The 23,318-nt window shown below is 35.0% G+C and overlaps 1 protein-coding gene and 1 pseudogene across 1 annotated transcript in view; both read left to right on the top strand.

Annotated features, from left to right (window-relative positions):
• ATRNL1 (attractin like 1) overlaps positions 1-23,318 on the top strand; it is a 754,994-nt gene that overhangs the window by 516,097 nt on the left and 215,579 nt on the right. The gene's annotated exons all lie outside the window — the stretch shown is intronic.
• Positions 17,173-23,318, top strand: part of LOC106974095 (FUN14 domain-containing protein 1-like) — a 38,673-nt pseudogene continuing 32,527 nt past the window's right edge.

Below are 23,318 nucleotides of genomic sequence, written 5' to 3' on the forward strand. Positions count from 1 at the left end.
GGGTTGTGCAAGAAGACTGACATAATTTGATGGTTTTAAAAAGGATCACTCTGCCCTTTGGGTTGAGAATAGTTTGAGAGAGATGTCTTCATACAGTTCCCTGACAAACAGACACCAAGACGAGTTTGTTCACCTGGGATTGAAGAATTTGTTGGTAGGGAATAGAACCATGAAAAAGGAAATAGAAGGCAGCCAATACCACTATGAACAACCAGAAGTTAATATCCTTGGAGATCACACATCAGACTATGGACACCAGAGGCAATGGGGCTGAGTATTTATTCCCCAACTCCTTTTAGTGACTGGTTGAGGACTACTTCTTAGGAGCCCAGAGAAAGCCCTCGGCCAAAAAAAAAAATGCAGGTTTTCACATTGGCAACCATCAGGAAACTGACTCAGTAACTGAGGGGTGATGTAAATCAACCTATAGTTCCTGCTACTGGGGCAGGATATAAGGACAGAGACTTGTTAGTAGGCTACTGTAGGAATCTAATAGCAGTAACACATAATGGTGGCAAGACCAGGGCGGTAGCAGTTGAAAGGATGAGTCCAGAAGTGATCACCTTCTGGACTACATTTTTAAGGTTGCTATTCGTATATTGTTCTCATTTTGAAAGTCTTTCCAGTGACATGATCGTAAAGTCTAAATAGAAAGATAAAAAAATGATTTTCAGTTCTGGCTCAAGATGGAAACGTGGAAAGATCCTGCATTTACTACCTCCTCCTACAGACACACTGAATCCACATCTATATATGGAACGCTTTTCTCAAAAAAAAAAAAATCCTAAAAATTGGTGGAGCAACCCCTTTAGATCAAGTGAATGGGAGGAAAACCACATTGAAGCAGGTAGGAAAAGGCGAGACACAGTCTCAAAATAAACCCCACCCCGACACTCACACTCAGGAGAGAACTAAAAACCCAGAGCTTCTCCCTGAGGGGTGAAGGGTTTGTACTTCACATCAGGCATACCAACTTTTAAGACCATTTCCTGGGAGATGAGCCCCCAAAGCATCTGGCTTTGAAGACCAGTGGAGCTGTGCCTGAGGGGCAGGCTTCTGGCTTGGTGCACTTACAGCCTCTACAGAGGTTCTCAAGTAGTGCGGGCTGGTGGACGTTATCTTTGCGTTCTCTCTCTTCCTTGCTCCAGCTTGCTGGTATCTTCTGGAATGGAGTTTATATCCTTGTCTGGTGCACTGAGTGTTGCAGCTGCCACCAGGGGACACCTCTTCATTGATCGGCTCTGGTGACCAGTGGGGCATATATTCACAAGTCCTACAGGATTGTAACCAAAGGAGAAAGACTTCTTAAATAGCTACCATCCCCAGGCCACAGCAAGAGGCAACAAACTCAGGGGCTCAGTCTTTCTGTGAAAGAGGCCTATTAGTTTATCATCATAGCTGCAGCCTGAGGGCCAGGCTTCTAATTAAATAAACATCTAAAGGCTGACTGCAAATCATATATCTGATAAGGGGTTAATATTCAATGTTCATATGGAACTCATACAACTTAACAGAAAAAAAAAAACAGATTAAAACATAGGCAGAGGATCTGAATAGATGTTTCTAGAGAAAACACAGAGATGGCCAGCAGGTGTATGAACAGATGCTCAGTTATCAAGAAGATAAGAAATAATAAATGTTGGCAAAGATAAGTATTGAGAGGGACTCTTATGGATTGTTGGTGGGAATGTAAATTGGCATAGCCCTTTGGAGAACTGTCTGGAGCTTCCTTTAAAAACTTAAAACTAGAAACACCATGCGATCCAGCATTTCTCCTTCTGGGCATTTATCAAAGGAAAATGAAAACACTAATTCAAAAATATATCCACACTTCCATATTTGTTAGCGCATTATTTACAATAGCCAAGATATGGAAACAACGTAAGTGTGCATTGGTAGATGAATGGATAAATAAGAAGTGAAAAAAAAATATATATATATATGGAATTACATATATATGGAATTATATATATATATATGGAATATATATATTCTGTGCTGACAGCTCAGAGCCTGTAGCCTGCTTTTGGATTCTGTGTCTCCCCCACCCCCCCGCCCCCCTCCACTCTCTTTCTCTCTCTCTCTCTCTCTCTCTCTCTCTCTCTCTCAAAAATAAATAACATTAAAAATATTTTTAAAAAACTAAAAAAAGAATGAAATTTTGCCATTTGCAAAAACATGGATGGACTTTGAGGGCATTATGGTAAGTGAAATAAGTCAAAAAGAGAAAGGCAAATACCATATGATCTCATGTATAGGTGGAATCTAAACAAGAAAGAAAAGAAAGAAAGAAAGAAAGAAAGAAAGAAAGAAAGAAAGAAAGAAAGAAAGAAAGAAAGAAAGAAAGAAAAGAGAGAGGGAAGGAAAGGAAAGGAGGGAAGAAACGAAGGAAGGAAGGAAGAAAAGGAAAGAGAAGGAAAGGAAAGGAAAGGAAAGGAAAGGAAAGGAAAGGAAAGGAAAGGAAAGGAAAGGAAAGGAAAAAAAGAAAGAAAAGGAAGAAAGAAAAGGCAAGCTCATAAGACACAGAGAACAGACTGGTGATTGCCAGAGCCAAGGGTCACGGACTGTGCAAAATGGGTGAAGGGAATCAAAGATACAAACTTCTAGTTATAAAATAAATAAGCCATATGAATGCAATGTACAGCATGATGACCATAGTTAGTAATAATATATTGTATATTTGGGGTGTCTGGGTGGCTCAGAGTTGATTAAGCTCTTGCTAGGGCTCATGTCATGGTCTCACGGTTCATGAGATTGACCCCCACATTAGGCTGTGTGCTGATAGAATCCCTGCTTGGGATTCTGTCTCTCTCTGTCTCTCTGTCTCTCTGTCTCTCTTTCTTTCTCCCTCATACCCCTCTCTCTCTCAAAATAAATAAACATTAAAAAAAAATACTGTATTGTATGTTTGAAGGTTGCTAGGAGAACAAGTCTTAAAAGTTCTCATCACAAGAAAAAAATTGTATAACTACGTATGGTGACAGATGTTAACTAGACTTATTATGGTGATCATTTTGCAATATATACAAATATCAAATCATCACGTTGGCTCATTATATTTTACACTTGAAACTAATATAGTGTTATTTGTCAATTATACATCAAAAAATTTCAGAACAAGAAAATTATTTTATCTTTTCAAATGGCACTATAATTGCTCTAGAACTTCTGAGGCTGCTGTATTTATTCATTGAGATAAATAATGGCATTCTGTCTTAGTCTCTCAAGCAACAAAATATGTGCCTTTCTTTATCAACTGATAGAAACCATGGGAAATGGAGGCAAAAGCATCTATCGCCCTTTAAGTGACTTAGACTGGCTGGCTTTGTTAGCTCTGGTGTCACACTAAGAGCACAGCAAACAATTGGATGACCAGCAAGTGAACATACAACCCTTTGACTGAAGTGATGAGGATGTTAAAAATGTACATTTCTTATTCATGTTTTGTTTTGTTTTGTTTTTTGCTGGGAGTATAAACTTGTATGAGTCCTTAAGTATAATTGGCAATTTTTGCTGGGATATTATTCTTTGTTTCTATTTTTATTTCTAATTATTTTTTTAGCCAATTATTCTCATGCTGCCACTTATAACACTGAAAAACAAAACCACTTCCTGGCCAACAATAAAGGATTTGTTAACTTATTATATGTTACACAGTAGTATACACATTGTGATCTAATTTCGATAAACATGGAAAAGAGTAAATTCTTAATAATAGTTATATCTAGCAGGGTGGGATATATGAGTTGTTCTTCTTGTGTAGCATTCTGTACTGTCCTTTCTCTGATGGCATGCACTGCCCCCCTTTTTTTTTTAACAAGGAATTAATGAAAGTATCAGTCTAATGGAAGTACAAAATGTGGGCTAGTTTTTCCCAATTGTTAGACTCATACTAACTTCACATATATGCAGGTTTGAAATTTTGCCAGTTATTTAAGATGAATGTTTCTGGTCATCATTTCCATTTTAGGGAATAAAAACACTATTCATATTGTACATATTATGGGCTGCTCTGTTACCTCTTCACCCACTGTAATTAATTTATCTACATTTCAATTTTTGATAGTGTAGATGACCAGTGGAGTGTATTCTGTAACATTAGCACTTAGGTATTCATCAAGCATGTACTAGAGAGAGCTTTCCAGACAATAGAAATGAGGATTCATGGTGCCAAAGTAAGGGGCTTCATCTTGATCTTCCTAGGTCATGGGAAAAATTGAAATGTTTACATTGAGTTTAAGATTCTGTTCTTCAACATTTGTTTACATACACTTTCTCAGCCTTATTTGAGCCTTACATTAATCTAAGGAAAAAGGCACAGCAATTTCATTTGTTCTGTTTACCAGAATCAGGTATAACTGAGCAAACTGAAGCTCTGTGAGCTTAAGACCTTTGTTTGAAACCACATACTTGTTCACCAGTAGAGCAAGAACTGGGATCTGAATCTCAGATTGGCCCAAAAGTTTCTCTCTTATCCCATTCTTTAAACATGCTGATATTAGTTCAAGCTGGGAACACATCCTAGGCCCTAACGTTATCAGTGGGATATTTTCTTGCAAAACATGGAGTTACTTGAGGTTTTTGTAGTATTCTTTGATTCCAGGGACTCGGACAGTCATGAAGAATTGAGACAGTTCAGCCTAGTACACGGTGTAAGAAACCTCTTGTCCAAGGTGACAGGCACATTGTCCAGGCCAGACAAATGAGCAGCTGTATGCTAAAAGCACTGCTGGCTTCACCACAGAGAAGCGTGAGTTGTTGGGCACAGCCAGTGGCTAGCCCCTCTGGCATTTCATTCCTGCCCGCCATCTTCCTGGACAGTAGTTCCTATGGTTAGCGTCAGTGGTTTATTTTCTTTTCCCTGGGTTTTCGCTTTTGGAAGTGTCATAACCATCTTGTGATATTTGAATTTTAATTATTTTGTTAACATTTACCATGATTCTTTAATTATGTAAGTAGTAAATCCTCACTGTAGAAAAAGCAGTGCAAAAATAAAGTTAAAATTGAAATCTTCCATAATCTCACTATCCATAAATACTCACTGACAGAACTTTTATTTCCTCCCAGTAACATTTTCCTTTTGCACATACATATTTTTACAAAATTGAAAGTATATTCTATATTTGATTTTACATTCTGTTTTTCTCATTTGGTGAACATTTTTTACTTCTAGGTTTGTGTTTAAAATGTTGTATTAATTATTTTCTGGCATAACATAATTTATTTCCCTATTTTATTTTCAATTAGCTTGATTCCAACTTCACACTATTGTAAATAAAACTGTAATTAATTCTTATACACAACTCTTGATCCTAATCTGTAGAAGAAAACCTATTAGATCAAAAATTATAACCCTTTGTGGATCTTGGGATACACTGCTTATTTACTTTCCAAAATTGCCCCTATTTGTACTACTTTTAGTAAAGTATGAGAATTCTGGTTTTCTAGCACCAGTGTCAAAAATTATTTTAAAAGCATTTCTAAAAACAGTCTTGTTAATTTTGATACATGAAATGTTGTCTTTTCTTCATCAGACATCTTGTTAGTAGTGAGAGTGAATATTTTTGTATTGTCTTTGACCATTTTATTTCTCCTCGTTCATTTCATTGACCAGTATTTCCTTGTCCTCCTGTATTTTTTTAAATTGTTTTATATTTATTTATTTTTGAGAAGGGGGGGGGCGCAGAGGGAGAGGGAGACACAGAATCCAAAGCTGGCTCCAGGCTCTGAGCTGTCAGCACAGAGCCCAACGTGGGGCTTGAACCCACCAACTGTGAGATCAGGACCTGAGTCGAAGTTGGATGCTCAACCGACTGAGCCACCCAGGCACCCCATGTATTCCTTTATTTTAATAGCATTTATTGATGGTACTCTGGTTATGCAAGATTTTCTATATTGATTACAGAAAATTTGAAGACGTTAGAAGAGCTTTCAGTTTTTTCTTCATTTTTGTATTGGAACATTCTGTGTTTCTTATTTATACCAAATATATTAAATGTATATTTTCTGTTATAAATATTTTCCCTTCTGATATTGCTATTAGAACTTTATATTTTCTCTATTTTTTCTATTAATCAGACTGTCTTAGTAATATTTTCAGACATTACCCTTCTTCCTGTTTGTCCTGACTTTTCTATTATGTCCCCTTTTTTGCTGGCCTTCTTTTGAATTGACAATTTTTTAAAAAAAAAATCAGTATTTTTCAACTTTCTCCTCAAATTTCCTCAATTTTTTTCTTTAACCAATTTTATGTTATACACTCTTGCTCTTTTTATAGTAATTTCTCTTCAATTTTTAACAGGCATAATTAAAGTCTGAAATTAATGAACATTTCTACTTCCTTGCAAACAACGTAAGAACCTAAAAACAGTTTGAATCTTATGTGACGCAGTTTTTTTGTAGTTCTGAGTTTGTCACTAGTTGAATTAAACATTATTATTGACGTTGTTGCTTTACATGATCAATATGTGTTTAAATTTACTTACATATTTACAATTTCTTTGCTCACTGTTTTTCTTTGCATTCAGAGCTTGCTTCCAAAATGTTTGCTTTGTCCCATGACTTGCCTTTAGAAATTCCTTTACCACATGTCGTTTGATAATAAAATCGTTTAGTTTGCTGCTTACTATTCCCCTTTTCAGTTTTCCCTAATTACTTACACTCTAAGAAATGTTTTAAAAATATACCTTATCAAGCATCTAGTTAATTTGCAATGGGAGGGACATACTTGCACATTTCGTTTATTTGAAAATTGTTCTCGCATTTGGCTTCCAATGTCACAACTGAGAAGTCTTCTAACAGTATTGTTACCATTCCTTTGCAGCTAATCTAGCCCATCTTTCCAACGGCTTTTGTCTCTGGTATTCTGCGGTTTTACCATTATTTTCGTAACATGAATTTACTTGTATTTAGGCCACTTGGCATATTTTGTGTTTCTATGTCTGAGGATTTTTTACTTCTAAAAATTCACACTTATTATCCCTTTGAATTTTCTTCTCCCTCATTTTCTCTGTTCTCCCAACAAGATTCTGATTATATGCATGTTGGCCTTTCTCATCCTATCTGCAATATCTCTTAACCTCTCAGGTGTGTTTTCCATCACCTTCTCTGTGTTTCTTTTGACTTACTTCCTCAGGGCCTTATTCCAACTCACACATTTTTTTGTTGGGCAATATATAACTTGCTTTCTGCCCTATCCATTGTATTACTTTCAATACCTTCTTTTTTTCATTTTTAAAAGTTCTGTTTTGTTCTTTTCTGAAGATGCGTAGCAGTTTTTGAAAGTCTCTTTTCTTGCTAGTTTTTATTATATCATATGTCATTCCAAACATAATTAGTTTTATTTTATATCTGATCATTCCACTCTCTGAAATCTTTGGAAACCTAAATCTATTGCTTATTTCTGTTGGCTCTCACCCATTCTGGCATATTTCCTTGTGTATTTGGCGGTCTTTGTGAGCTCCTCTTTGTTGGATCTTAATCTGGGGTTTTCTATTGGCCTAAATAAAGAATGCTTTCCTCCAAAGAAGATTGCTTCTGCCGGAAACCGAGGGCTTGCCGTAATTCTTTACCCACTTCTTCCAGGGTCCCTGGCGTAGTGCAGGAATCTCAAGCTCAGCTTTCTTATCTTTTGGGTTACTTAGATTAGCATTTGTCCTCAGGGCCGCCCTGCTTTATCCTTTGCTCGCCGCTTTCTACTCCCCTTTCCAGTTTTGACTGGTTGCCTTGGACCACTCCCTTACTGCCTGTAATGTCAGGAATGCGTTAAAAAGTATTAAGAATTTGGTTATTTTAGGGTGGGAAGACCTTACTCAACATGGCGGTTTGTCTTCTGTAGCAGCTCTGTTTTACCGGACAGAGGTTCTCTTTGTTTGGATGGCTGTTTCCCTGTCATTCGCTTGTTACTTTAAAAGGTCATCATTTTGAGACTCCAGTTTTGTCAACCTCTGAGGTCTCACTACTTGTTCATGGGCTGCTGGTATAGAAGCAGTCAAGCCACCAATTCCTTATTGACCTTCTTGTACTTCTAAGGCTCAAGAACAGGAAGGACTCCTACCACTGATTATGCTATTTTTTTAGTCCTTGGAGGGCTGGACAATCCAAGCTTATTCTTTTAGGAAGTATATGGACTTTCCTCTTGGTGTTTTATAGATCTTTACAGACCAAACATCCGTAAAATCCTTATCCTCGTTTCTATGAACTTTCTCAGTCCGAAGAGGGCAACATCTGGCACAAGTTTCCTGAGCCAAAACTTCTACAGGCCACAAGCCCTATTTGCACATAGTCACTCATAGGTCCCAGGAGCCACGTACCTTAAAGAGGGAGATGATTTTCAGTTCGTGATAGAAAGAAACTGAGTTAAGGTCACATCTTCTCATATTCCTCATAACAAATGCTTTAGAAGATAGAGTATTTCTTATTTCAAGAAAAATATTTAAAATAAGTAGGAGATTTTTATAGGCACAGCTTTGGTTCTTAAAGTATGGAAGGATCTGGATTCCCAGTTGTCTTTTCAAATTGCCTATATCTTTATTGTAAAATTATGAAAGACCTTTCATCACCAAGACCATTTAGCAGATGATGTTTTCAAAAATTGTTTTAGAAATACAAGATTTGGAATCATAACAGAATGTCCTGAAATTCTTGAATGAATGGAGCATGAATTAAGATTTGAAGGTGATTCTTCAGAATTAACATGATATGAATAGAGCCTAACAACATGGTATGAATATACACTTAAATTATTGGAATCTGCACGGTCCTAATTTAATATGATCAGAAGACAGAATTTATTTAATCATGAAAAAGTTATTTGTTTACAATTTTTAGTAAATAGCTTTACAAATGCCCTAGGTAAACTATGTATAAGTAAAATACTGCTAGTGTATTTCATACAGAATTCAGTGAGTTCAAAGCTAAATGTATATACATTTACATTACTCATATATTTTCAAAATTAAAAATTTGTAAGTGAAAGTTTTTGTTGAGACATTAAAACTTTATGGTTGTCTTCTCTTAATCATTTAAAATGATTTTTTATGTTTATTTATTTTTGAGAGGGAGAGAGAAAGAGAGATAGAGAGAGACACTGTGAGCTGTCAGAGAGAGGGAGATATAGAATCCAAAGCAGACTCCAGGCTCCGAGCTGTCAGCCCAGAGCCCGAACACAGAGCTCGAACTCATAGACTGCGAGATCATGACCTGAGCCAAAGTCAGATGCTTAACTGACTGAGCCACCCAGGTGCCACATCTTAATCATTTAAAATGAATATAAACTATGATGGAGAAGAATGTAAAGATGAACAACAACAACAAAAGGATAAATGCATTTTCACTTCTTAGTGGCTGATATGATAAACAGAAACATTGGCCAGTACAAAGTCTTATAACCCTGAGCCCCTGTATTCATATTAGCTATCATTCAGCAGAGCAATACACCACTCAAGGGTATGGTCATATCGCAGTTGAAGCAATACTAGCATAAATTATTTATATATAGCAATTGTTCAAGTTAGAAGTGGCTATGCAAAGTGAGGCTGTAATATAATTTATTAGAAAGTTGTAAGTGCAGTTTAGCAATTCTTGGGGGGTGGTCTTCCAGCTCTGAATAAAAGAGACTGACTTTCCAACCCCATTCTCATCCTTCACCTACTCTTACGTAAAACATTGGACCCATTAAAAAAAATGTGCTCAATAGATTGGGCAGATTACATACACTGCAAACAAAAATATTCTACAATCTGTGATGCCCAGTACGGTATTTTTGAGTACTGTCAAAGACTTTTAATACTCACTATAATATATATGTTAAACTATTAATGTTTAATGAGTAACGTAAAACTAATATTAATATCTTAATACTGATTACTCATAACAACAAAAAGCTTATTATAATGCTTTTGTCTCCTTATTCTAACTTTTTAGGTCACCTTCAAGCACTTTTTTGTGTCTGGAAGTATGCAATGGTTATTTTCTTAGTTTTCTTTAAATATTTTATTAGGATGTAGTTCCCCATGACAGTTTTTATTACGTTAAATTTATGTTTCTGTAATACATTTTTTTGCTTACATTTCATGTAAAATCAGTTACTAATTTAACCTTTATTTCCTCCTCCTTTCCATTGATAGATAATCTGATGAGGTTTATATCCTCAAGGGAATAACTGACTGTAAGAACTCTATAAAATGCTGTTAAATCAAATGGAAATCTCATAAAGTGATATCTCAGATATTAGAAGTGTAGTGCTAGATATTTTGTATGTAGAATCAGAGAAACTAACAATGTTATACTTTGGCCAAGTACACGTTTTCACACTTTGCTTTCTTAGAAAATAAAATAGCAACTAGGTAAAAATTTAGGATATTAAATCTGAAAACTTACATCAAATCTTAATATACATTTTCCTTTTACACAAGGCCATAATTCTATACTATTCATACAAAACACCTTTGTTTATACTTAAACCTTATAATTTTGTTCATGTTTATTGTAAGCCCCTTTTAATTTTTAGTTTATGAAGAAAGGTTGTGCATTAACCATGTCATATAAAAATGGGCAGACTAAATATCATATAGGTAAGGTGTATATGCAATTTTTCATGGAGAAGGAGTCATTATTTCTTAAGGTCTTTTTTTTTTATCTCCAATACATCTTAAAAGCAAAATTAACATTATTTCATTTTTCCCTATTTCCTGATGGAAAATCTATCTTAGAAAGAAAATCTCTATTCTGTGAAAAACTGGTTCAACAAATGTTGACCAAACTTAACTGCTGCAAAGCAGTAAGGGAGATGGATATGGAAAGCTCATTGTCTCTATCTTCCAGAAATTTACAGACCAAAAGGAAATATAAGACATGTAAAAATGTGTCTAATAAAAAAATACAGTGTGATTAATGCCAAAAGAAAAACAGACACAAAGAATAGGGAAAAAAAGAATTCAAAACTCAGGACGTTGATAAATGTTTCATGAGCGATTATGGTGGAAGATCTTGGCCTTTGAAAGTAGATACAATGTCAATAAGCAGAGACAAGAGTAGGTTTGAAATGCGAAGAGCAAAAAGAACTGCCACACTGCAGGACCAGTAAGAGCAGAAGGCAGACACAGGAAAGAGTGTTGTATGTGTGGGCAGCGGTAGGAAGGCAGGATTAGCTTGCTGGGGAGGAATTGTGGGAATCAAGATAGAAGATAGTATGAAAGTCAATTTAAATGAGATGGCAAGGATCACACAAGAGTTTTGAGCAGGATTTTCTGATTGATTTTAGAGAAATGATACTGGGAGCATTTTGTAGCATCGCTTGTTTCGAAGAATGACTGAGAACGAGAAACACGTGGGCAGGTTAAGCCCCGAACTAGTTGCTGTCAAAAATGTAAAGTAAATATATTGAAAACTGTGAAGAAGCAGAATTTATAGAACTAAACAATGAATTGAATATGGAAATCGAGACTGGGACAAAGGGAAAGGTCAGAATGCTGGGAATTCTTCATACACACTTGAAGTAATGGGAGTGAGAAGGGAAAAGAGAATCAAAGACAGAGTGTAGGAAAATTGCTATAATTAAAATGTTGGAGGCATATTGAAGGAAACAAAGTATCAAATGACAGCTTGAGAAAGACACAAATTGAAAAAAAGAAGGTATGTCAGAAGGGATGAAGTGAGAAAAGATGCCACCCATTTCATAAGCAGTCAAAGAATGTGGGAACTGAGGAGGGGAGGTGAAATCTGGTAATTATGCAGTCATTGGTGACTATTGAGAAAGTCAAATGAATGGCAGAAACCAGACAAAAAGGCTGGTTGAAGATGAGAAAGTGGATGCAACAAGGCTAGACTACCATTTTGACATTGATAATGTTGAAAGGAAGGAAGGAGTTGAGATGGTAATTTAAGAAACTGGCAGATCCAAGAGAAAGTTCCTCTAGGAGAATTATCGAAGGGGGGGAAATGTATGTTAGCACAGAGGAGAAGTGAAAGCAGAGAGAGGATCAAAGAAACAAGTAAGAGAATTATTTGGGAGAGATAAGAAAATGATGAGTAAAGACTAAAAGGAATTTGAGCAGTTTCATGTGATAGAAGTTTACCTTTGATGATGATCTTTTGTGTGCGTGTGTGGTAATATTGGAAGTAAGGTCACCTGCAGAGAGTACGCTATGGGTATAAGTGTGAGATTTAAGGATAATGGGGTGTCCAGGTGGCTAAGTCAGTTGGGCAGCCAACTCTTGGTTATATCTTGCAGTTTGTGGGTTTGAGCCCCACATAGGGCTCTGCACTGTCAGAGCAGAGCCTGCTTGGGATTCTCAGTCTTCCTCTCTTTCTGTCCCTCCCCCACTTGCTTGCTTTCTCTCTCTCAAAAATAAATAAATAAACATTAAACAAAAAAGAATAATAGAAGAGATTTAGAACACTTATACGAGAGGCTCAATAGCAAGTGAAGACAGAAAACTGGGAGTTATCCAAGATTTCTCCTACCCTATTCTTCATCTATCAGTCATGGAGCCCTGTCAGTTGTACACCCAAAATAGATTTTAAATCATCACTTCATCCTACTACTACCACTGTAATTACAAACCTTCAAAACCTTTTTCCTGAATGTATTGTGTGTCTCTCTTTATTGGTCTCTCTGCCTTTCTCTGCCTCCCTCTTCCAGCCTTTTTTCCACAGTGCTACCAAAGTGATCTTTTTAGGGTACAAATCTGCTTATGTCCCCCTGCTCAAAATTCTCCAAGGAATCACCTCTTATAGTAAAAATTCAAACTCCTTTGCATAAGGTACCATAACCTACAGCAATCCAGTCTGTTCCTTTCTATCCAATCATTTCTTGTTATCTCACCCAAACAACCTGATCCCCTCCCAACATCCTTGCCTCTATTTTTGTTTCTGTAATTCCCTTATCCTGTAAGAACTTGCCTATTTGGTAGAATGTGACTAATTCTAATAGTGTAAAGAAGGAGGAGGAGAGGGGGAAAGAAGAGGAGAAGAAATAGATGAAGAAGGAGAAAGAAAGGCAAAGGAGAAAGAAGGAGAAGAAGGAGGAAGAGAAAAAGAAGGAGGAGGGAGAGAAGAGATGTATGAATAAGGAAAGAAATGAATGAAATACAGTATCTTAAGATGAAATAAAGGATTGCTGAGCAGCAAGAAAAACCCAAAGGAGCTTAGCATATGCAATAAGGACAATGACTTTGTCTTATAATGACCTTAAAGCTAGAATCAGAAGTGAGGAAAGAAGGGTGGGGTTTACTCAGGGTCAGATACTGGCAAAGTGAATAGAGAATCAAGTTTGTGAGAGATTCTGGGATTTTAGGATGAGAACCCCTTTTAAATTTGATGTGAGTGGGAGTAAGAAGGTGATGGTGAAGGCAAAATTCTGTGTCTGGCAATATGGATACCTCAAGGAATAGAGAGCTGAGATTAATTTGTTAATTAATTCATTATTTTCTTGCTAATCTAACCTTTACTGTGTTTCTCCTACTGTGTCAAGCTTTGAGAATGCAGAAATGAATATAGGAGCACAGACTCTACTCTCGTGAATAACAGTTTAATTAGGGGTGTGGGAGTAATTCAGTGTTTAAGATCTTAAAGAAATTTGAGTTGTAAAATAGTTGGGACTGCTTGATTTTGCCTTATTTAGTCATTGTTCTCAATTAGGTAGACCTGTGTTCTAAATACTCAGTTTTACAACTTCTTTTACTTTACTTTAATACACAGAAACACACAAACAATATACCGCCCTTAAAAAAAATCAAACACTTTGTTTAGAAAAGATGATGATTTTGAAAAATGGGTAGAGAGGGAGGGAGCCAAAACATAAGAGACTCCTAAAAACTGAGAACAAACTGAGGGTTTATGGGGGGTGGGAAGGAGGGATGGGTGGGTGATGGTATTGAGGAGGACACCTGTTGGGATGAGCACTGGGTGTTGTATGGAAACCAATTTGACAATAAATTTCATATTAAAAAAATAAAATAAGGGGCGCCTGGGTGGCGCAGTCGGTTAAGCGTCCGACTTCAGCCAGGTCATGATCTCGTGGCCCGTGGGTTCGAGCCCCGCGTCAGGCTCTGGGCTGATGGCTCAGAGCCTGGAGCCTGTTTCTGATTCTGTGTCTCCCTCTCTCTCTGCCCCTCCCCGTTCATGCTCTGTCTCTCTCTGTCCCAAAAATAAATAAACGTTGAAAAAAAAATTTTTTAATAAAAAAATAAAAATAAAAATAAAATAAAATAAAATAAAATAAAATAAAAAATAAAAAATAAATTAAAAAAAAGAAAAGATGATTTTGAATGAACGGGCACAACATCTTTCAGTAACCACAGTGGAAAATGTTGTTTAACCAGTATGTTGTATACATATCCATATTTTATATACACATATTTTTGTCCTGGGGAAAAGGAATTATTATGTACTCTATGTGAATAAATACTGAGTATTACTAAACCTACATACTTTTAAAAATATATTTTTAGAGCAGTTTTGGGTTCATAGCAAAATTAAGAGGACAGCTCAGAGAATTGCCATATGCCTACCCAGTACCCCTACACAAACACAACGTAAGTTTTTGTCTTATAGTTTCTTGCTATAATATTCACTTTTTCAAAATTATTGCATTTTTAAGGTATGTAATATATATGCAGCCCTTGAATCTCTTTTTGAAATGATATATTATGACTTCTTTGTGTATGCTTTTGGGAATTTTTAGAAAGTACATTAAATTTTGATGGCCTCATTCATTAAGCAAAATAAATAAATAATTTAAAATTTTGAAAATGTACAGTGCACAATGTAGACATTGCAGACAACACGAAAATGTTTATGCTACAGTCAGTGGTCTAGAATATCCTATCCTACGTATTCTTGAATCGTCAAGGCAGTATAGTTGTCATAACACACATTATTACTTTTTAAATAATGTTAGTTTCTTTCTGATTAGAAAATTCAAAAATTCTAATTATGGAAACTTTGGAAAATACAGAAAGGTATATCATAAAAATAAAAAGCCTCATCCATACTCCACCAGCTCTAACAAGTGTTTACAGCCATGTTGAGACCATGTCTATCTAAATTAGAATGTGTTCACCACCACAGAAAGTTTCCCTCATGCCCTCTGTAGTTGGTACCATCCATCTACCCCAAAGCCCTGCCAACCACTGGTCTGATTTGTTACTGTGGTTTTGCCTTTTCCAGAAAGTCATATAAATTGAAACATGTACTATGTAGCCTTTGGTATCTGGCTTCTTTCACATGCCTTCAAGATCTAGCCATGTCATTTTAGGTGTCAGTAATCTGTTCTGTTGCCAAGTAGCATTCCATTATATGGATGCGCTACAGTTGGTTTATCCAATCACCAAGGGATGGTGATTATATTAAATTATTATATTATATTATATTATATTATGTTATATTGTATTAGAAATAATTTAGATTATTTCCAATATGGGGCTATGGGGCTATTGTGAATAAAGCTATCATTAACACTTGCATACAGCTCTATCTATGGAAATACGGTTTTATTTTTCCTGGGTAAATATCAGCAAAATTGTGGGTCATATGCCAAAAGTATATTTAAATTTAATTATTTTCAAAAGTGGCTGTACCATTTGTGTTCCTGTCAGGAGCATATAAAAGTTCCCAATGCTCCGCATCTTTATCAGCACCAGGTATTGTTGATTTTATTTTGTATTTTTTTTTATTCTAATAGGTGTGTGGTGGCATGTCATTGTTGTATTTGATTTTAAGGAGACCTAAATTTCTTTCCATATAGATGAGGCCTGCCTACCCATTTGTAGGGGTGCATATCTGTAAATGTTTATTTTTCCATAGACGTATAGATGCATAGACATTAACGAGGGATATTCTGAAATAAAAGACAGGAAGCAGGGTATATCTAATATGTGCCTATAAAACAAGAATTCAGAAAGTGACTTTGAGAAAAATAGCTTTGTAAAATGGTTGTATTTTTCTAGCTGCCTATGAGGCCCTCTTTAGTGAAATAACTCTATTAAATACAAAATAAAATATTAATATCAAAGATTAATTTTTAACACTTATAATAAAAAAATTAAGCATACAGAGAAATAGAAAAATGAATCATATCGCTTAGCATTAGCAAGTGGTGACTCATGGCCAATCTTGTTTGAGCTCTATCCTCTCTTCCCCCAAACCCCACCAGTGATTATTTTGAAGCCAAATCCCAGGCACCATATTAAATTTTAATTAAATCTCCGAGTTCTTGATTTATCATATTAGCATTAAAAATAACTGTTTAAAATGTTTAAATTTTAAAAATTAATTTCTAGTATTTATCTCTAAGGTTTTACTAGTTTTTTTTTTTTTTGGTTTGACCTATTTATATGTAAGGTATTTGCTAGTTATATTATTACAGGCATTTATTCAATAAGCAATGGGAAATCATCACACCTGAATAGAAATAAAAACTCATTAAGTGAAATTGTTTTGTTTCATTGGCATATCGTATATATAGTTTCTTTAATAGCGTTGTATAGACCTCAAATTAAAACAACTGCAGATTTTGCTTAATTAAAGGTGCTACTAAAGTTAACAATATAGGCCATTTGATGTATTTTTTTACTTAGTATGTTATATTTTTAAAATTATACATTGAGTATAATCCTAGGATACTTTCTTAATTCCTATTATAGTACTGATCTAATTTTTCTCATTTCTTCATTTCTCAGATGAAGTACATAACCCATTTTAATTAAGAATAAAAAAGAAAAAGGAACTTCACATCATTAGGAATCCTGATTTTTGCCACTCTAACAAAAAAGACCATGAGCAATGTGAGATTAGTCAGATGTGAGGAATGATAAGCAACCATGTTAGGGACCACCTATGACTAACTACAATAATTGGGGAAGTAACCTTGACATATTTCAGTCCAAGTATGAGTCTCTGTAGTTTATTATGTTCCAGACAGTATCCATTACCAAAGATGTAGGGCCAAATTAACTTTAATGTTGCTCTCTTCACAAGGCATTCCATAGCTAGCAATAACATTAAGATAATGCTGTTAAAATAAGAATTTCAATTATAAGGCAGATGAGACTGTGAAAAACATGACAGCCTTAATGAGAAGTAGGAGTTGGTATTCACTGTGATAAGGAACATAGTTATCACAGATAGAAAGGAAAGGAAATACAGCCTATAGCCTTTTCTTACTGTGTCATGTCGTCCTCCATTGATAACAGCCTTGGGTTCAAATTCATTTTTATTCATTTCCCAGACTGGTACTCGGATGATGATCCTGTGGATCTTTCAGCTGCAGTTCGAATACCTTCCATTTCTGTAGTGCTTCATTTTTCCAAATAGTTGAAATTCTTACCTCATCTTTGTTAACATAAGAAAGACAATCAAGATGTTGGTCTTGCAGGTGTGAAAACTGCATCAGTAACTCAGTGGTAACATTGGGAATAGATTCAGATTACTTGAAGATCATCCAGTGGTTACTGGGGGGGGTCTGATTTTAACCAAGACATGTAATAAATATGACTCAAGTGCGGTATCATTGTATGTGTTGTATTACACGTGCCCTTGTTTTTGACTTTACAGTGGTAGAGAAAGAAGGGACTTGTGCATATCTCTGTATGCACAGTATACAGTAAGATCAGAAGAACAGTAAGATCAGAAGAAAAAAGTCTCCATTGATAGCTAATTTTTTTATCTGTTTACTGGTAGCTCGCCCCTAAACCCGCAAGCACTCCTATGCTAGCTGTCCTACTAACTTTGTTGGTCAAACCTGTGAGTTGTGAACAGTACAGTGTTATCAAGGTGCTCCTGGTGTGGTTTAACACAGAATCCTATGCCTAGGCAAGCTGCCTGGCAGCACAGTTCCCTATCCTGAAGCTTCAAGGCTGTTTTATACAATTAAGGAAGGATAAGAGGGCACCCTGCTCATCTGATTTATAATCCACTTAGCGTTTAGTGTTAGTCATCGGCTGCATCATTTTTGTCTTCCTGTTGTAAATTGTTAGGGATTATAGTTTCTTCTTGTTCACTTTGAATTTTCACATTTCATGTGCAAATGCAGATTTTTCTTTGCATAAAGAATAAGCCTATATGATAATTTTGGCTATTTTTAGAGGTTTGGAACTCTTTTCTGCTTCTGGAAAAGCCTAGGTTCTTTTGGTTTTAATTCACCCCATATATCACCATTTATTTACCAATTATATAATTAATATAAGCATTTTTTCTCAATTCCCTTATAAATATATTTCTAATAAAGCATTTCCATCCATATTGCTTGCTCTAGAGCATGACCAATTTTCATAGTCCTTACTACAATATGCTGTAAAATACTCATAATGTTTGCGCTGTCTACTCTCATATTTACTTAATCTATCATCACCGGGAGCATGGCCGATGCCTTTAAGTGAACCAATCGATTATACAGCATTATGTTTAGCTTTCACAAGCAGAAATTTCATTTTATCCCTTAGGAACCTTAATTCTGGAAATGAGCATTCCATCTAGATTCAGAATGTTCATTTATTAAATGCAAATATATTTTAGCTTACATAATACATATTTAAATGATAGAATTATAGAGTAACAATAAAATGTATAAGGTAATTTATTAGCATCTATGATGATTTTAAATATAATAAAAAATGAAACTGATTTAAATTACAAATATTACAGAAAGTCTTTCAAGGTGAACCACAGATCTCAAAGGCAAAGTCGATGTTCTTAAATTAATCAGCTAGTTAATATGTTGTGTAACAAACTAAAATATAGTACCATATTAGTGGAGAAACTTTGCTTAACAGATCTTACACTTTTTAAATGTAAGAACATAGTGGATTTCAACCATATTCTTAATATTTCATATCTGTTTTTTTATCATACTTATTTTATTTTCTTTCCTTCTTTATCACTGGAAACAATGAACCAACAATTCCAAAATAAGGAAAGCTGTTTTTCTTCTTGTTCCTTTATTTTTGTCCTGTTAAAAACAATCTTAACATATAGATTCATATATAAGTTTTTAAAACTAATAAAAATTAGTCTTCATACACAATAAAAAAGTGAAGTATAGAAATGGTAAAAGACAGATAAACAGTTGCAGTGTTGAATAAAAAAACTATGTTTTTTAAACCTAATTATCACCTTCAGACTTGTAATTAGTATTATCCCTCTTAAAATGATGTTTAAGACTGAGATTTTGAAAATGGTATTTCAGCTCTCATGCATTCCTTTTGGTGGAGAATAGCTTGTTCAGCTCAGTATTCATCGGTTTTAGACCTTAGTAACATGTACATCTCTCAGATGAATGTTTTTTTAGAATCGAAAGAGAAATAAAGAGGAATGAAATCAAGACCAATAGTGTAATAATTTTACCTCTAACACTAAGAACATTAAGTTTGAAGTCAGAAAACTTCATTTCAGTTTTAGTTCTACTTTTTACTTATGTGTATGTGACCTCCAGAAAGTAACTTAGACGTTTCTGAGCTTTAAGTTCCTCGTTTATATAATACTGGTCAGAAATACCCTCTCTGTCCATCATTCACAGTTTTTGTTAGGTCAGATAAGGTTTGCTGCATCTAGATGGCAAACTCAAACATGTTTGCTATCCAAACATACAGTATTCTAACAGACTTACTGTCCAAGATTTTCATTTATACATTTAAAATAATGATTTATTGATTATCGTCATGGTGCAAGAAACACTGACAGACACTAGGGAAATAAAAGTGAGTAATAATACTACCCAACCACCTCAAATTCTAGTGGGGAAAATATATGAATACATAACAAAATACTCTAATTTCAGTCATTGATTTTAATTGACTTGTTGTTGGTGGACTGTTTTCCAAGTACAAGTAATTATTATATTGGGAAGAGATATAATAAAAAGAAAGATAAAAAATAGAATTAAAAATATAGATATAGATCTATGGAAATTTAGCATATACAAAGTGGCGCATATGAATCAGTGCGGAAAAATGGGCTTCTCAGTAAATGGCATATATTACTAGAAAAAAAACAAAGGTGAATTGCTCTATAGCCTCAGAGTGGCCAAAAATTTCCTATGACTCAAAATATAGAAGCAACAAGGGAAAAGATTAATAAAGTGACTTTATAAGAAATATTAAAAATTTTCCATGGCCCCCAATCTTAAAAGGTAAAATAAAATATGTGAAAATATTTGAAGTTTATATCATGGACAGAGGGCTGATATACCTAGAACATAAAGAACTTTTAAAATTAAAGGGAGGGGCTCCTGGTTGGCTCAGTCAGTTAAGCATCCAACTCTTGATTTTGGCTCAGGTCATGATCTTACAGCTCATGAGTCTGAACCGCACGTCAAGCTCTACTCTGAGAGTCTGGATCCTGCATGAGATTCTCTCTCTCCTTCTCTCTCTGCCCCTTCCCTGCTCATGTGTACATGTTCCCTCTCCCTCTCTCTCAGAATACAGAAATAAAAATAAAAAAATGAAAGGGAAATAAAAATCCAACAACTCTACAAAAAACGGGCAAAAGATATAAACAGCTCACAGGGGAAAAAATTCAAAAGGCATAGAACATGGGAAGATATGTTCAAATTTACTCATAATAAAAAATGTTATTAAAATGAACTGAGATCATCATCGATTGTCAGTAAGATTGTAAAAAATCTGAAAGATTGACAACATACTTGTGGTACGTAGAATATTGACCCCAAAGGTGTCTACATCATAATTCCCAACGTCACATGGCAAAAGGGACTTTGTAGATATGATCAAATTGAGGATTAGGAGATTCGAAGATGACTCTGGATTATCCAAACAGACTTAATGTAATTACAAAGATCTTTACCTTATTAGTGAAAGAAGAGGCAACAGAGTCAGTCAGAGGAATGGGATGAGGGAAAGAAAGGTCAGAGAGGTGATTTCTGGCTTTCAAAACAGAAAGAGACCACAAAGCAAAGAATGTGGAGAGTTCTTGAAATGGAAAAGACAAGGAAACAAATTCTCTGGAGCCTCTGGAAGGATTTTAGCCCAGTGAGACTTATTTTTTGACTTCTGATTTCCAGAACCATAAGGTAATAAATTTATATTATTTTAATCTACTACATTTGTAGTAACTTGTTACTGTATCAATAGCCAACTAATACAGTTCTCTAAGAGGAAGGTTGTGAGCAAACAGGCACTTTCATATCTTTTTGGGTATGGAAATTGTATAGTGGCTTTGGAGGATAATTTTCCTATATTTATATGTATATACTTACCCTTCGATCCTGCAAACCCTTCTCTGCCACTGTCAAAAACATGAAAAAATATGCAGGAAGCTATTGCAGCACTATTTGTAATAGCAAAAATGACTGGTAACAGTCCATATATCCATCAATAGTGGAGTGGTTGAATTAAGTGGGATACAACATTGTACTATTCAGTCATTAAAAATAGTGTTCCCATATTTTCCTATGAAATGATCTCAGGCAATATTGTTAAGTGCGAGTAGCAAGGTAGAATAGATGTATATTTAGTATCTTATTATTTAGCTAATAAGGAGGAGAATATAAGTATAAATAAATACACACATATTTTCTTTTAAAAATTAAAGGGCATGTATGTATGTTTGCTGGTTATTGATAGGGATGAAAAGGGAATAGCATGAAGGGAACAAGGATGGATGGTATACTGAAGTGTACTTTGTTTTGTAGATCTGACCCTGGAACCATAAAAATGTCTTAAAATTACAAAGCATAATTAAATAAAAATGAGAAAGAGCCCACCCCCCCCCATTGACTTAAATAGAGATTGAGTCAGTGGCAAAATCACACAGAGAGAACTATTTCAAGTGATTTTTTAATGTACAGCCTTATTATATATCCTTAGTGGGGATATACTCTTTTGACAAAAAAAAAAAACAAATAAATTTTTATTAATTGTATTTTCAGATAGAATGTATAATTTATATTTAAATTATACTGTAGCATAAAAGTAATTATCAATGTCATTAGGTGTCAAGATTTTTAATGTTAGAGAAAAAAGATTTAAAAAAACTCAAAGAAGTTAAGTAAAAAAACTTAATTTCAGTTGGTAATATCACCATGAATTCATGGTATATTTTTTATCTTTAAAAAAATTCTCTGTAGGGAGGGCGCATTGATATTTTACACAGATCCCCCTTTATTGAAGATGTGTTGCCCTGCTTCTTGGAATGCTGTTGACTACCCTCAGATACCAGCTTTTTCAGGGATTACCATAAAAACAGAGAGCTGCCTTGCCCAAGGTCCTGATGCTTCCCAGGGCAACAAGTATAAAGGAACCGATCCTTGAAGAGGTATAAAAACCTGACCCTTTGGCCCAACTTGATTATTGAAAAACTATTCTTGCTGCAGATCTCCACATGGGTCTGCATCACAGTTTATCCCTTTCCCTCTATCCAATCAGGATTCCTTACTTTCCCTTTCTTTTTTTTTTTAAGTTCATAAGAACTCCATCTTCCAGAGAGTCTGCCTCTCTGGGAATAAATTTATGACACTGAGCTTTGTTGCCTAAAATTTCCTAGGACAGTGACCAACCCAGTAGCAATATATACCTCTTATATCCAGAATGAGATCTCTAAATACCATTCCCCATCAGGCATCCTTAGAGAAATGTCTGATTGCAGGTCTGGGACAAGCAAGACACAAAGAAGCCATCAAAGGCTTTTTTGTCATTGGAAGAACTGAGGAGCCAATTTGAAGACATTCTCATAGTTCAAAGAGAGTAAAATTTGAAAAATTAACTAATATTAACAAAAATTATTACTATGACTGATTGAAACACATCAGAAATGTTAAAAGTTATGCATTTATAAGGATAATAAAAATCATCATGTTTGGAGAATGCTAGCAAGTAATTTTTTGAAATTGGAAAGTAAAGGGAAATAAGTGTTAGACTATTTTACCTGTACAACTTACATAAAAACTCTCAGTAAATTAAGAACAACTTCGTCAACTTGATGAAGAATACTGCAAAAAACCTACAGCTAACATAATGCTTAATGGTGAGAAACTTGAAGCATTCCCACTAAGAATAAGTACAAGGTAGGGAGGTCCCCTTATCACTACTCATTTTCAACATTGTACTGGAAGTTGTAGCAATGCAATATGACAAGAAAAGGAAATAAAGGTATACAGATTGGGAAGAAAGAAATGAAACTATATTCACACACGACATGATTGTGCAGAATATCCAAAAGAATCAACAAAAATATTCCTAGAATGATAAACAATTATAGCCAGATTTAAAGATGCAAGGTTAATGTACAGAAGTCAGGTGCTTTCCTATATACCAGCAATGAATAAGTGGAATGTGAAATAAAAGATACAATACTATTTACAC

Source organism: Acinonyx jubatus, chromosome D2, assembly GCF_027475565.1.
Source record: "Acinonyx jubatus isolate Ajub_Pintada_27869175 chromosome D2, VMU_Ajub_asm_v1.0, whole genome shotgun sequence".
NCBI classification, from domain to species: Eukaryota; Metazoa; Chordata; class Mammalia; order Carnivora; family Felidae; genus Acinonyx; species Acinonyx jubatus.